This window comes from Jaculus jaculus, chromosome 1 (genome assembly GCF_020740685.1).
Source record: "Jaculus jaculus isolate mJacJac1 chromosome 1, mJacJac1.mat.Y.cur, whole genome shotgun sequence".
Lineage (NCBI taxonomy): Eukaryota > Metazoa > Chordata > Mammalia > Rodentia > Dipodidae > Jaculus > Jaculus jaculus.
The window spans coordinates 110,693,659-110,706,881 of record NC_059102.1 but is presented as its reverse complement, the minus strand read 5'-3'; the positions used below and the strand labels follow the sequence as shown (position 1 = coordinate 110,706,881).

The 13,223-nt window shown below is 40.8% G+C and overlaps 1 protein-coding gene across 1 annotated transcript in view; it reads right to left on the bottom strand.

Moving 5' to 3' along the window:
- Stx17 (syntaxin 17) overlaps positions 1–7,715 on the bottom strand; it is a 53,059-nt gene extending 45,344 nt beyond the window's left edge. Inside the window, exon 1 of the mRNA XM_004656960.2 lies at positions 7,679–7,715. The gene's annotated coding sequence lies outside the window, so the exon portion shown is untranslated. The remainder of the gene's footprint in view (positions 1–7,678) is intronic.
- Between the last annotated feature and the right edge of the window lie 5,508 nt (positions 7,716–13,223).

The window sequence follows — 13,223 nt, the reverse complement described above, 5'->3', positions numbered from 1 at the left end:
AGTCACTTAAGGAGCTTACAATTGACTCTAAATATGTATTCAACCCAATGCTGAATTTGAATGGCTTGGTCTTTCTTTATGAAACCATGCATTTAATTTTTTTTTTGTCCTTGTGAAAGTAATACGTAATACATAGTCACTCTAGAAGTTGTTGTTTTTTTTTAAGTTTTGGTTTTTTAAGACAGGGTCACTTTAGCTCAGGTAGCCAGCTTCTAAACGTAGGAGGGTTAGGATTTCAAGGTCACTTTCCAAACCTATTTTAAATTGTTTTGAAAACATGAATCAAATAATAGAATAAAATAAAATTAACAATGATCTCATCATACTTAGTTACTACTCTACATTTTGATGGATATTTCCTACAATCTTTTTCACATGTATGTATGTAAACACCTTTTAAAAATAGGAGTATTCACTTGTATATGATAAAAAGAATAGTCTTCTTTTTAAAAATGTCAAATGGCAAACTTGAAGGAAAAATTTCATTTTTATATTTTCTTCTTGTATTAAACTCCACTTCTAAGGCCATCATACTGTAACTATGTAATAATGTACTTCAAAAACACTGTAACACAGAACTCTTCTCATTGGTGCCTTTAAATATTCTCTTTCCTTTCTAGCAAAGTGATTAGGACTGCCTACATTTGATAGAAAGAACCAGGTTTCCTGAGACTATAATCAGACGCTGCTTCTACTTCACCAGCAGGCATCTATCAGCCAGCCAGAAAGACCCGGCATGTGCCTTGGGGCTGGAAGAGAGCAGGCTCCAGGGTTCCATCCTGGCTTTAGCTGGAGAAATTTTACAAACATCTATTTGATACATTTAAGCTTATAAGAGACCTTAAAGCAAAGGCTTTTTTATATTTTTTGTTTTATTTTTATTTATTTGAGAGCAAGAGAAAGAGAGAGAGAGGCAGAGAGTGAGAGAGAGAATGGGCGCGACAGGGCCTCCAGCCACTGCAAATGAACTCCAGACGTGTGTGCCCCCTTGTGCATCTGGCTAACGTGGGTCCTGGGGAATCGAGCCTCAAACCGGGGTCCTTAGGCTTCACAGGCAAGTGCTCAACCGCTAAGCCATCTCTCCAGCCCTTATAAGAGATCTTATATGAATAATGTACTCACTGCTTAGCTAGACAAATATGATATGAAAAACACAGCTGAACGCTATGCCTTCATGTCATCTCCTTGGCCACAACCTCCTCAGTTAAAAAAAAAAAAAAAAGTTAAGCATGTTATGGATCCTTAGCCCAGTACTCACAGAGATAAGATTCACATACTGACTCTGTGAGACTTAGTTGTCAGAACCCATCATTTTCAGATTCACAAAGAGATCAATTATTGTCCCCAAACATCAAAAACTAGCACTTTAAATAATGTTGCTTTTCTCCTCTCATACATGGGCAAAATACTCGAAGCCCTGGTTGTAAAGACTCCTTTCATCACCCTCTACTAGGAACTTGTTCACAAGGCATTGATGATACAAGCTCACAAGGAAAATTTCCAGGCACTACAAAGAGTGAAACTGTGCTGCAGTAGGAATAAGACCTGGCAATACATGGAGAAGTGTGCTTTCAAGACACAGCCCCCAGATCAACCAAAAAGAAAAATTTACCACTAAGGACCAAGAGAGAATAAGATAATAAATAAAGTGATTCAAAATGAAAAGCAATGTTCAGTGTATTTTTTAAATATTCAAGCATGTACCAGAAGGAATAAACTTTTTATTTATTTATTTGGGAGAGATATAGGAAAGAGAAAGCATGGGAGCACCAGGGCCTTTAGCCACTGCAAACAAATTCCAGACACATGTGTCACCTTGTACATCTGGCCTATGTGGGAACTGGTGAATCAAACCTAGGTCTTTAGGCTTTGCAGGCAAGTGCCTTAACTACTAAACCATCTCTCCAGCACAGGAACAGACTTTTTGAAAGACATAAATGAAGGTATACTCTTAAAAATTTAGATAATGTTATAAAACATTAATAAAAATCCTGGAATGAAAATCACAAAAGATCAGCTAAACAGGAGACCATACATAGCTGAAGAGAGAATTAATGAATGAAAGATATCATCCATAGCAGATGAGGATGAAAGGAAGAAAAGTATTTATTTGTAAAAGATGATAAAGGGCACATATGGAAAATGAAAAGCTCAATAACAAATATAAAAGAATACAGAAAACGATGAAAAGAAATTATTCAGGGAATATGGGAGAATTAGGATGTAAGATCCAACTAGTAGAAACAAGAACAAAAAAATGGAAAGGAAGCTGCAGAACATCAAGGACAAAAAAATGATAAAAAGCAAACCAGAGATAAAAGACAAACATGAAAACAACACCCTGCCTCAAAAAACAGCACCAACTCTTCATCAAAGCAATATATCAAAAGATAAGAATGTCTTCAAAGTGCTTAGGGAGGTGGTATATACTCAAGTAAATTATTATTTACTGTCAAGGCAAAACAATCATTTTCAGACATGCAAAGACTGAGCGAGTTTGTTGCTGAGCTCCTCATTAAGAGAAATACTAAAAGCAGATGATATATGCATATATTTTAATGCTGGCAGACCTTGGTACCTCTAGACTATTTTACAGAATCTGGCAGGTAACATGATCAATATTTTCTGAAAGGTTGAATACACCTCTTTCTCCTCAAAATATAAAATGCTACAAACTATCTTAAACGGCATATTTTACTAATAAAGAAAACTAACCAAAGGGGTAGACTACCCAGGAGTAATGAATACTTACTAGACTGAATGAGTGGGGAATGAAAAAAGTTTATTTTTGCTGACATGGTTAAGTATATAAAAATGTTGCCAAGTATAAGATTTTCAATTATGTAAGCACATTTAGCAGCACAGTATTATGTACATTTCATAACTTAATCGTCTACTGTTAGCTATCTAGGTTGATTCTACTTTTTGGCTATTGTAAATTATAGGGTAATTACTCTCATGCATAAATCCCTACTGCTCCTATGATTATTTCTTTAAAATAATATGTGGAAATAGAAATATTACACACATTTAAAATTGCCACAATGCCACAAAGGTAGTGACTATTTACATTCTCACCAGCAATTACCCAATTTACTTCTTAGACATTTGATTAATGGAAAAATGGTATCACGTTTTCATTTGTATTCCTTACTGACAGGATTAGTTTATTGGCCATTTGCACATCTTCTTATTTGAATTATCAGCTCATGGCATACATGTGCTTTACAACAGGGACATTCCTTACTCAGTTGTAAGATTCTCTTATAGCTAGGCATGGGGTCACACACCTGTAGTATGAGCACTCAGGAGGTTGACGCAGGAATTTCCTCCAAAACTCTAGATTCTAGAGTTTGAGGCCAGTGTGAACTACATAGTGTAATCATGCCTCAAAAAAGTAAAGAAAAAATCTATTATATGTAAACTGCATTGATTGTTTATTTAACACTAGCATGTCTGGTTTACCATGCTGCCTTTTGTGCTTCCCTACTATGTAGTTTATATAATCTTGATGCCTACTATAGTTTCAGTAAAATGTTTGAACACCCACATTGCACAGTAAATACTACCTGAACTAAAATGTCTTCACATGCCCCTTCTTCACCGTTCTATCCTCACTAGTCTAATCAAACAGCACAATATGCATGGCACAGGACAGCCCTGTTGCCTTTAGACTTTCCCTGTTGTACGTTATCAGCAATAAATATATTTTTAACACCAACTGCAACATGTTCTTTGAACAGAAACTTCCAACACTTTCCTATTATTCAAACAAGAAAATGTTTATAAGGTAATCTATATATCCAACTCTTACCTCCCTATTTCTATTAGTAGCTAAGCAAGGATGGGCCCTGTCTAGATGCCTATTTATATTCATCTGCCTCTAAACACATCATTTATATGAGATGTAACTCAAATAATTCCGCCTTTTTTCCCCCACTAACCAGTGTATTTAACAATCGCTTGTTATGGACTACCTTTCTTGTTTTCACTGCTCCCCTATAGTGTTATAATCTTCCTTTCTTGAGTTCCAAAAGTGTATTTCCAGATCAGAGTTACACATGCCTCTGCCTCTCAGCTTTGTGCATACAAGGAAAACCCACTACCTCAGCAGAGACCATTTCCCAAGGAAGACAATCTGCCCCAAAAACCTCCTAAGAGACTTTCCAAAGTCATGTTCTCCTTCCATCTATTTAACTTTTTTCTCTATCACTTCTATTTCTTAAAAATTATAATGAAATTCCTGTACCAAAGCAAAAGCATTACATTTAAGTAACTGAGGACATTGGGATGTTATTGTAGGTGCAGAAATAGCTTGACACCTAAAGTGGGTGCCATGCAAGTGTGAGGATCAGGGTTCAGATTGCCAGTATCCATGTATCTACACCATGTCAGCTGGGATGGTGGCCTGTCCAGAATTCTAACACTCCAGAAACACAGACAGGGGATCTCCAGGGCAAGCTGGCTAGCTAGACCAGCTGAACTGGAAAGCACTGTCTCCAAGTGAGAGAACCTGTGTCAGTAAGTAAAGTGAAAAATAATCAACCTCACATGCACACATGTACATACATAACACACCCACACCCAAGAACATGCACAGGCAAAGGCATACCAGGCACTCAAACACACACACACACAAAGATGATACTGAAAAAAGGCTGTTTAATAGGACACCATATCAAAATATAGCTCAAATGTTTGTGAAATGTTACAGGAAGATCCCAGTTCAATGTCAAAATGCGGTTTAGAGGTGCATTTAAGTGTAGAGTGAAAGCAAATTTCAGCATTTTTTATTTTTCAGTCAAAAGTTGACATATATTTATAATATAATTAAAACACAAGAATAAAAATGTACTCTCATTAAGATCTCACCCATATGAAATATTTCTAAGAACAAAATGCCTAATTTCCCAAAATTCTGTAAGGGTGTTAAATTATCTTTAACATTTAAAAAATGTATAAAGGGGGTGGCTGCAAAGATGGCTTGGCAGTTAAGGCACTCATCTGCGAAGGCTAAGAACACATGTTCAAATCTGCAGGTCCCACATAACCAGATGCAGTGATGCAAGCGTGCAATGTGCACAAGGGGACACACACATCTGGAGCTCATTCACAGTGGCCTGGTGTGCCCATTTTCTCTCTCTCAAAAATAAAATAATAAAAAATAATGGCTAGAGAGATGGTTTAATGGTTAAGGCATTTGCCTGCAAAGCCAAAGGACCCAGGTTCAATTCCCCAAGACCCACATAAGCCAGATGCACAAGGCGGTACATGCATCTGGAGTTCCTTTACAGTGGCTGGAGGCCCTGGCACACCCATTCTTTCTCTGTGTGTCTATTTGCTTCATTCTCTCTCTCTCTCCTAAATTAATAAAAATAATTTTAAAAGCAAAAACTGAATAAAAATGTACAAAATACTTGGGTGATAGAATTATCATTATCATGTGATCATATGTACAACTATTTGCACTTGTCAAAACCCACAGAACTGTGCACAACAAAGAGTGAAGCCTAGCAAAATAAGATTGCATTATACATGTGAAGATGTGAAGTAGTAGCCTAAGGAACTTCACAAAACATATTTTAGCCAGGCGTGGTAGTGTATGACTTTAATACCAGCACTTGGGAGGCAGAGGTAGGAGGATGGTCATGTGTTTGAGGCCACTCAAGACTACATAGTGAATTCCAGGTCAGCCTGGGTTACAATGAAACCCTTCCTAAAAAACAAAACAAAACAAAAAAAGTATTTTAACTGAATAGTTTAAGGCTAAAGACAAAAATATACCGTATGCTTGTTGTATGCTTGTGTCTCTGAGGGGTATAGTTTAGAAATCCTGAATGACTATATGTCATGCACTAGGCTTGAACAAACAAGGAAATATTTCACAAAAGAGGAGAGTCAGATTTCTCATAGTCACAAGAAAAAACTACAACAGAAGGTAATACCAGAATGAACTTGGTAACACTAGAATAGAATCAGTGTTACTGGATTGCACTTTATTTTTTAAAGAACACTCATATAAACACAGAAATGAATACTCGTCTTTATACATGGGCTTGTATATGCATATATTGCTGACTTCTATATGAGGCTCTGAAAATAAAGACAACTCCAGTAGCAATGAGTCCACCTCAACCACAGATGTTGGTATCTGATACCATTCTGGAAGGAGAGAGGGAGGGAAGTCCTTGGCGTAGTGGTTGGATGCTAAATGGAGGCAGGGGAAACACTAGGGGTACAGAAATCAGCAAAAACAACAAGACCTACTAAAGGTCAAGGCAGAAGCAATTTGATGCATGAAATGAATAACAAAATAACAGAAACATAACTAAGTTTATATCGACAACATCACAAGAATAAGACCTATCTTGTATCCTGGTAGCATAAACTGAAAAGGTTGTGTATGTGTGTGTGTGTGTGTGTATATATATATATATATATATATATATATATATATATATATATATATGATAACAATCTAACCTCTACGAATTATTGGACAATCTTCTTTTTGAGAGACACTGCTAACTATCTGACCCAAGGTTTCTGAAACTATCCTAAAAGACTTAGAGATTGTGGAGCCATGTCAAGACACAGAAATGTGGGGGGTCTTAGATTCTATCCAAGAATACAGAAAGGACCTTCCTATCCTATAAGAAGAATTGAATCAGAGGATATTCAGGAAGTCTTAAATTTGTTTTCAATGACTGTATTATACTTGGGAATGTAACAAATGTTAATCCTGAGGGAAGTTGTAGAGAATTTTCTATTACTTTTGCAACTTTTCTGTAATTACAAAATCATTTCAAAGTGAGCTTTAGTTCTGCGTGTGTGCAAGAATTCCTGTCTCGTGGGAGGCAGAAACATTTCAAAGCCAAGAAGACAGACTGTTGGTCATCTTCGCACACACTCACTCGTGGGCTGTGAGAGGTGCCAGGACTGCACACACTTGATCATTTAGTGCTTACAGCCAACAATATGGCTACCCGAATCTTCGTGCTCCCGTGCTGGCAAACGTACTCAAAGATTTGGATGCACGGCTCTATTTTGGGAACGTCCCAAGTCGCTGACAGCCCCAGGTCCCGCGAGCACCGAAGCCCTTCCCCGGCCTGGAGCCCCCGCGGGGCGCGCGGGGTGCCGTCCGGAGGAGAGGGGCGGTCGAGGTGCTCCCCGCGGGAGGGGAGGAGCCCCGCGCACTGGCCGCCAGGCTGGCCCTCACCGTCCTCTCCCGGAGCCCCGGGCGTGGGCGTCGCGTCCCCCCTCGCCGCGGCCCCCACACCCGACCCGGATGGGCCGGCCGGCGCCGGGACTCAGGTGCCGGCGACCTCGACGGCCCGGGAGGACACCGAGCGCGGGGAGGCGGGGCGCGGCGCGGGGCGGCGGGCGCGAGAAACTTTTCCACCACGCGACCCCGGGATGCCATCAACACGGCGGCCCGGGCCCGGCCGCGGCCCCCAGGCACCCACAGGGAACGGGCGGCCCCCAGCCGGAACCCGGGGAGGCTCGGCCACTTCGGCGAGCGGGAGGGGCCGCCACGGCGCTCGCGCTTCCGAGGCAGCGCCCCGCTTCCCACCCCGTGCCTGCCTCGCTCGCGCGCGGGGACGAGCCGCCCCACGGTGATGGGTCGGGCCCAGCCCCCCAACCCCGCCCGAGGCCGCCGCCCGCCGCAGCCCCTTACCTCCCGCCCGGGCGCTGGAGGCCGGTCGGTGCGTAGCGCGCAGGCGCGGGCAGGCCTGGGCGGGGCGTCGCTAGGGGCGGGGCGTCGCCAGGGGCGGGTCTATGCCTCCTACCGTCCTTGCTGGTTGACAGGCTCCCCTGGCTAGTATGGTTTGCGCGTGCAAATGAAATGGGCAGCTCTCTGGACTGGGAAGATCATTTCAAAAAGTAACCTGGCTTTACATTGTGGGAATGTGACACTGGAGTCCGAAGGAACGAGATCACACACTCGCTTTGTAGGTCTTCTTGTGTGCTGTGTATTAAGACAATCCACTTTGGGAAGGGCCCAGTTTTTTCCTGCCTTTTTCTGAGATTTTTGTTGGTGGTGGTGGTGAGCCTGCCTTGTGTTCTCATCACTTTCCACGCGTGGGAAGTGAAGCTCAGAAAGGTGTGCCTTCTCCCACCTTCCAAAGCGCCATGAGTGGTCAGGGCAGGTGAGCTAGTCTTAATTTCAGGCAACGATAAGAATGCTCAGATGAACCGCACACTTTCTTCCAAAGCCTGGTGGAGTGCTTGACGCCTCTGCTCTTATTGCATTTTATAGACAATGACTCTGAGCTCAACAAAAAGCTTGGAAGTGACTCACTCCAGTTTAACCCACTTGAGATAGAGCTGGACTCCCAACTGGGTTTCCTAATTTCCTTCCCTAGTTATTCCGGTTGGACCGGCTGGCCGCTGCAAGAGCAAGCAGAGGACTGGCTTTGAAGTTCATGCAGGTCACTACTGCTCCACTCTGGATGGCCTGATCTCCAGACCGAAACCCTTATAAAAGTGCTGTGCCTCGATATTCAGATCCACTGATAGGATTGTTTTCAATGTTCTTAAATATCTCCATGGAATTCAGTTATTTATTTATTTACTTATTTATGTATGTGTGTATATGCTTGTGTGCATGCCAATCTCTTGTTGCTGCAATGAAAAGCCTATCAGGCTTTATGTAGGTGGCAGGAATATTTGAACTCCCCCACTGGCAAGCTTCACCATCAAGTGTCTTTAATCACTTAGCCATCTCCTCAGGCCCTGAAGCCCAGTTTTTAAAGTCTACCAGTGGAATGGAAGTGGAGGGAGAAACTGTGAGCCACAGAAAACTAAGGTCCCAGGAAGAGCAGATAGGACATGGAGGAAGCTAACAATGGTACCAAGTTGACTGTATTTACTGAGTACAAAACTAATTAATAGGGCTGGAGAGAAGGCTTAGCGGTTAAGCGCTTGCCTGTGAAGCCTAAGGACCCCGGTTCGAGGCTCGGTTCCCCAGGTCCCACGTTAGCCAGATGCACAAGGGGGCGCACACATCTGGAGTTCGTTTGCAGAGGCTGGAAGCCCTGGCGCATCCATTCTCTCTCTCTCTCTCTATCTGTCTTTCTCTCTGTGTCTGCCGTTCTCAAATAAATAAATAATAAATAAAAAAACTAATTAATAAAAAATAATAATAAAATAAAATAAAGAAAATTAAGCTACTAAAACATCCTGAAAGCAGTTTCTAAAACAAAGTACATCACTTAACTGAGCAAATTGGACTTTCTTTGGGAGTATACTGGATGCTGGTTGTTACAAATAAGTTCAAGGAATGGGGTGGTTGGTTATCAAAGTACAATTCCAAGGAGGAAAATAAAAAGTGTTGGGGAATAATGTGGGAAACAATTTTTTAAAGAGTCCATTAAACGAGACCTTCTGAAGTAAGGGGATTGGTGGTAAGTTCTCAAGGAGATCACGGGTACAGTAGGGACCTGTGGCACTTAAGTATTCTAAATATGAATCAGTCTGCTATGTGGTCATGTGCATGGGTCTGTCATCAGTAAGTTGTGTCACAGGAAGATAAAACTTGCTACTCTAACAGTTGGTTAGCTCAATTTAAAATCTTTCAATATTTAGATATATGGTGTGTGACCTTCTAAATAAATACTCTTGCTGTGGGCCATGAAGTTGTTAGAGGCAGGTGTGTTGCTACTTGATAATGTTCTCCTGATATCCAATGTGAACTGAAGCAAAGCAGTAAATATACATTTTGGTCTTTCCTGGTAGCAGAACCTCTGAGAATGAACTGAAACAAGTTCAACAGGGTAGAGAAATAGCTTTCCTACATGGCAATCACCAACTTAAAAGTCCACTGAAGGCTGGGGAGATGTTTCAGTTGGTAAAGAACTCCCCTGTCAAGTGAGAGACCTGAGTTTGGACTACTAGCACCCGTGTAAAACCCATACTGGTGTGACAGCCCAGCTGTAATCTCAGCCCTGAGGAAGAGGACACAGGAGCTCCCTGGGATAAGCTGGCTAGCTAGACTAGCCAAATCAGTGAGCTGAATTCAAGAGAGAGATCCTGCCTCCATGAACAAAACAGAGAGAGATTGAGGAAGACAATCCATGTCTACCTCTGTTCTCCACATGCATGGGGCACACATATATGCACATGTGTGTGCAGGCATGCATACGCACATGGATACACATGTGTGCACACACACACATGCACACAAAATCAAGTAGGACAGAAGATTACCTTTCAAAAATAGCAATAATTTTGTGTTGATAAGTGAAGAACTGAGAGGCTGGGTGGAGCCCAGGGAAGGAAGGAATGACAAAGGACATGAGGAAATGTGGACAGCAATGCCAGAAGTAGGTTCTCACATACAAGATAACAGGCATAACATACAACTCCTGTCTGAGAACAAAGTCTTTTGATGTTGTCTTTCTATTTCCATACAGGATACAAATAAGAACTCAACTGTATGGAAAAATAATATGCTTTTTTTTTCCTGGAAGAGAAAGCCCTCAAATTAATTTTTTTAAATATTTTTTTATATTTTTTGTTCATTTTTATTTATTTATTTGAGAGTGACAGAGAGAGGGAGAGAGAGACAGATAGAGAATGGGTGTGCCAGGGCTTCCAGCCACTGCAAACGAACTCCAGACGCGTGCGCCCCCTTGTGCATCTGGCTAACGTGGGTCCTGGGCAATTGAGCCTCGAACCAGGGTCCTTAGGCTTCACAGGCAAGCGCTTAACCGCTAAGCCATCTCTCCAGCCCCCCTCAAATTAATTTTAAGTATTAGTTTAAACTACCATCAAAATCCCATTACAGTTTCTATAATAAAACATTTTATTTGATGTGTTAGTTAGCCTACAAAGTAACAGATTTCTATGATATTTTCATAGATATTTGATTTCAGTGATTAGCCCATCCCACACATACTTTCCTTCCCCATGTCCCTGCCCCCTCCCCCTTGTACCCTTCTATCTCTAAAATTCCCCTTTCCACTTTTATATCATACCCCACTTCTCTCTCTTAAGGCTTCTTTTTCTCTTCTCATAAGTTCCTTTCTAGTTTCCTGACCTCTACTCACACTCACTCCTACATAAATGTACATGTATAAAAATTCAAAGCTAAGATTTTTTTGTTTATTGTTTTCCTTTTCCTTTGTTTTTCATAATCCCCTCCCAACACTCTCCTTTGTTCCCTCTCCAAATCCCCCTTCACTGAACTCTCACTTATTTCCAAGTAGTCCCTCTTCTATTTTGATGTCATCGTTTTCACTGTGGGGGCATGAATTCACCAACCATTTTGTGTCTGGAAAACAACATTCCAAAGTACTCCACTACATCCTTTGGCTCTTATATTCTTTCTACCACCTCTTCTGCAATGCTCCCTCTGCCTTGGAAGGTGTGATAGAGATGTCTTAGTGCTGAACACTCAACTGTCACTTCTTAGTGAATTTATGATATTTTTTTCAATTTTTAAAAATTCATTTATTAGTGGGAGGGGTGAGAATGGGTGTGCCAGTGCCTCTAGCCACCTGTAAATGAATTCAAGACACATGTGCCACCTTGTGCATCTGGCTTACATGGATACTGGAGAACTGAACCTGAGTACTTTGGCTTCTCAGGCAAGTGCCTTAATCACTAAGCCATCTCTCCAGCCCTGAGTTCATGAATTTTGAGTAGCCTCAGTAGTCACCACCATCTGAAAAGAGAAGCTTCTCTAACCAGAAGTGACAATTTCACTAATATACGGGCATAAACACAAATATAAATGTCCAGAGTGCAATTTGGTGGACATAGTATATTCTTTTAGCCAAATACCAACAGTAAGAAGCTAGAATTTTTTTTTAAGTTGCATTTAATTTTACAACCATTATTTTCTCTTCTTCAAATGCTGTTTTTGCTTACTCCTTAAGAAATAACCCTTGGAGCCAGGCGTGATAGCATACGCCTTTAATCCCAGCACTTGGAAGGCAGAAATAGAAGGATCACTGTGAGTTCAAGGCCACCCTGAGACTACATAGTGAATTCCACCAGATCAACCTGAGCTGCAGTGAAACCCTAGCTCAAAAAAAAAAAAAAAAAAAAAAAAGAAGAAGAAGAAAGAGGAAAGAAAGAAAGAAGAATTAACTCTTGGGCTTCAGAGATGTCTCCCTGGTTAAAGGTACTTGCTTGCAAAGCCTGGTTGCCCAGGTTCAATTCTGCACTACCCATGCCAGATGCACAAAGTGGCACATGTGTCTGGAGTTCATTTGTCTTGTTGCCCTGCAATGCTTTTCAACCTTTCAAATTTGTGCTTAAAATAATACTAGTGTCAATATTTGAATGAGTATAGTATATATATATATATATATAAGTAAGCTGGATGGCAGAAGTGTGTCAAAAATAAGAGAGAGGTCATTGGAGTATTCTATTAGAAGATATGCAGTGTGGTATAAAGTTATTTGAAAATAGATTAACTATAGAAATATGTTGCATACTCTAGAGCAACCACACCAGAGAAGACAAAAGAAGAGGGAAGTAAACAGAAGCAAGGAATAAATATAATGAATAGAAAACATTATGGCCATAATAGATATTAAGAAAAATATATCAATAACTATTTAAAATGTGAATTGTATAAATTTTGGCAGTATAATTATAAAAATATGACTCAACTATACACTGTCAACAAGAAACTTATTTTTACATATCTTGGCTCAAGAAAGAGGTACCATGCTATATTAGATTCCTACAGTTGCTGTAACAATGTCTGGATAGCTTGAACAAAACAATTTTATTTTCTCAGTCTAGAGGCTGGAAGTATCAGATCAAGGTGCAGGTAGGACTATTTGTTCCTGAGGAATGTGAGTGGATCTGTGTCAAGCCTCTCTCCTAGACTTGCAGAAGATTGGATCTTTCTTAAGTCTTCACACTGCCTTCTACCTATTTATAGCTGTGTCCACATTTTCTATTCTTGTAAGCGTACTATTCACAGTACTTTAGGGCCTACCCAAATGACTTCTTCATTTACTTTAACTACATCTTTAAAGATCTTATCTCCAAATAGTTGCATTCTGAGGTGCTGGGAGTCAGGACTTCATGTATGAATGCTTTAACAGTCACAGTTCAGTACACCATACATACGAATAGTATGAAAAGAAAGCTAGAGCTTCTCTCTCTCTCTCTTTCAAATAAATAAATAAAAACTTTTAAAAGGGCTGCAGAAATGGCTTAGCAGTTTAAGGAGCTTGCTTACAACACCTAAGGACCCAGGT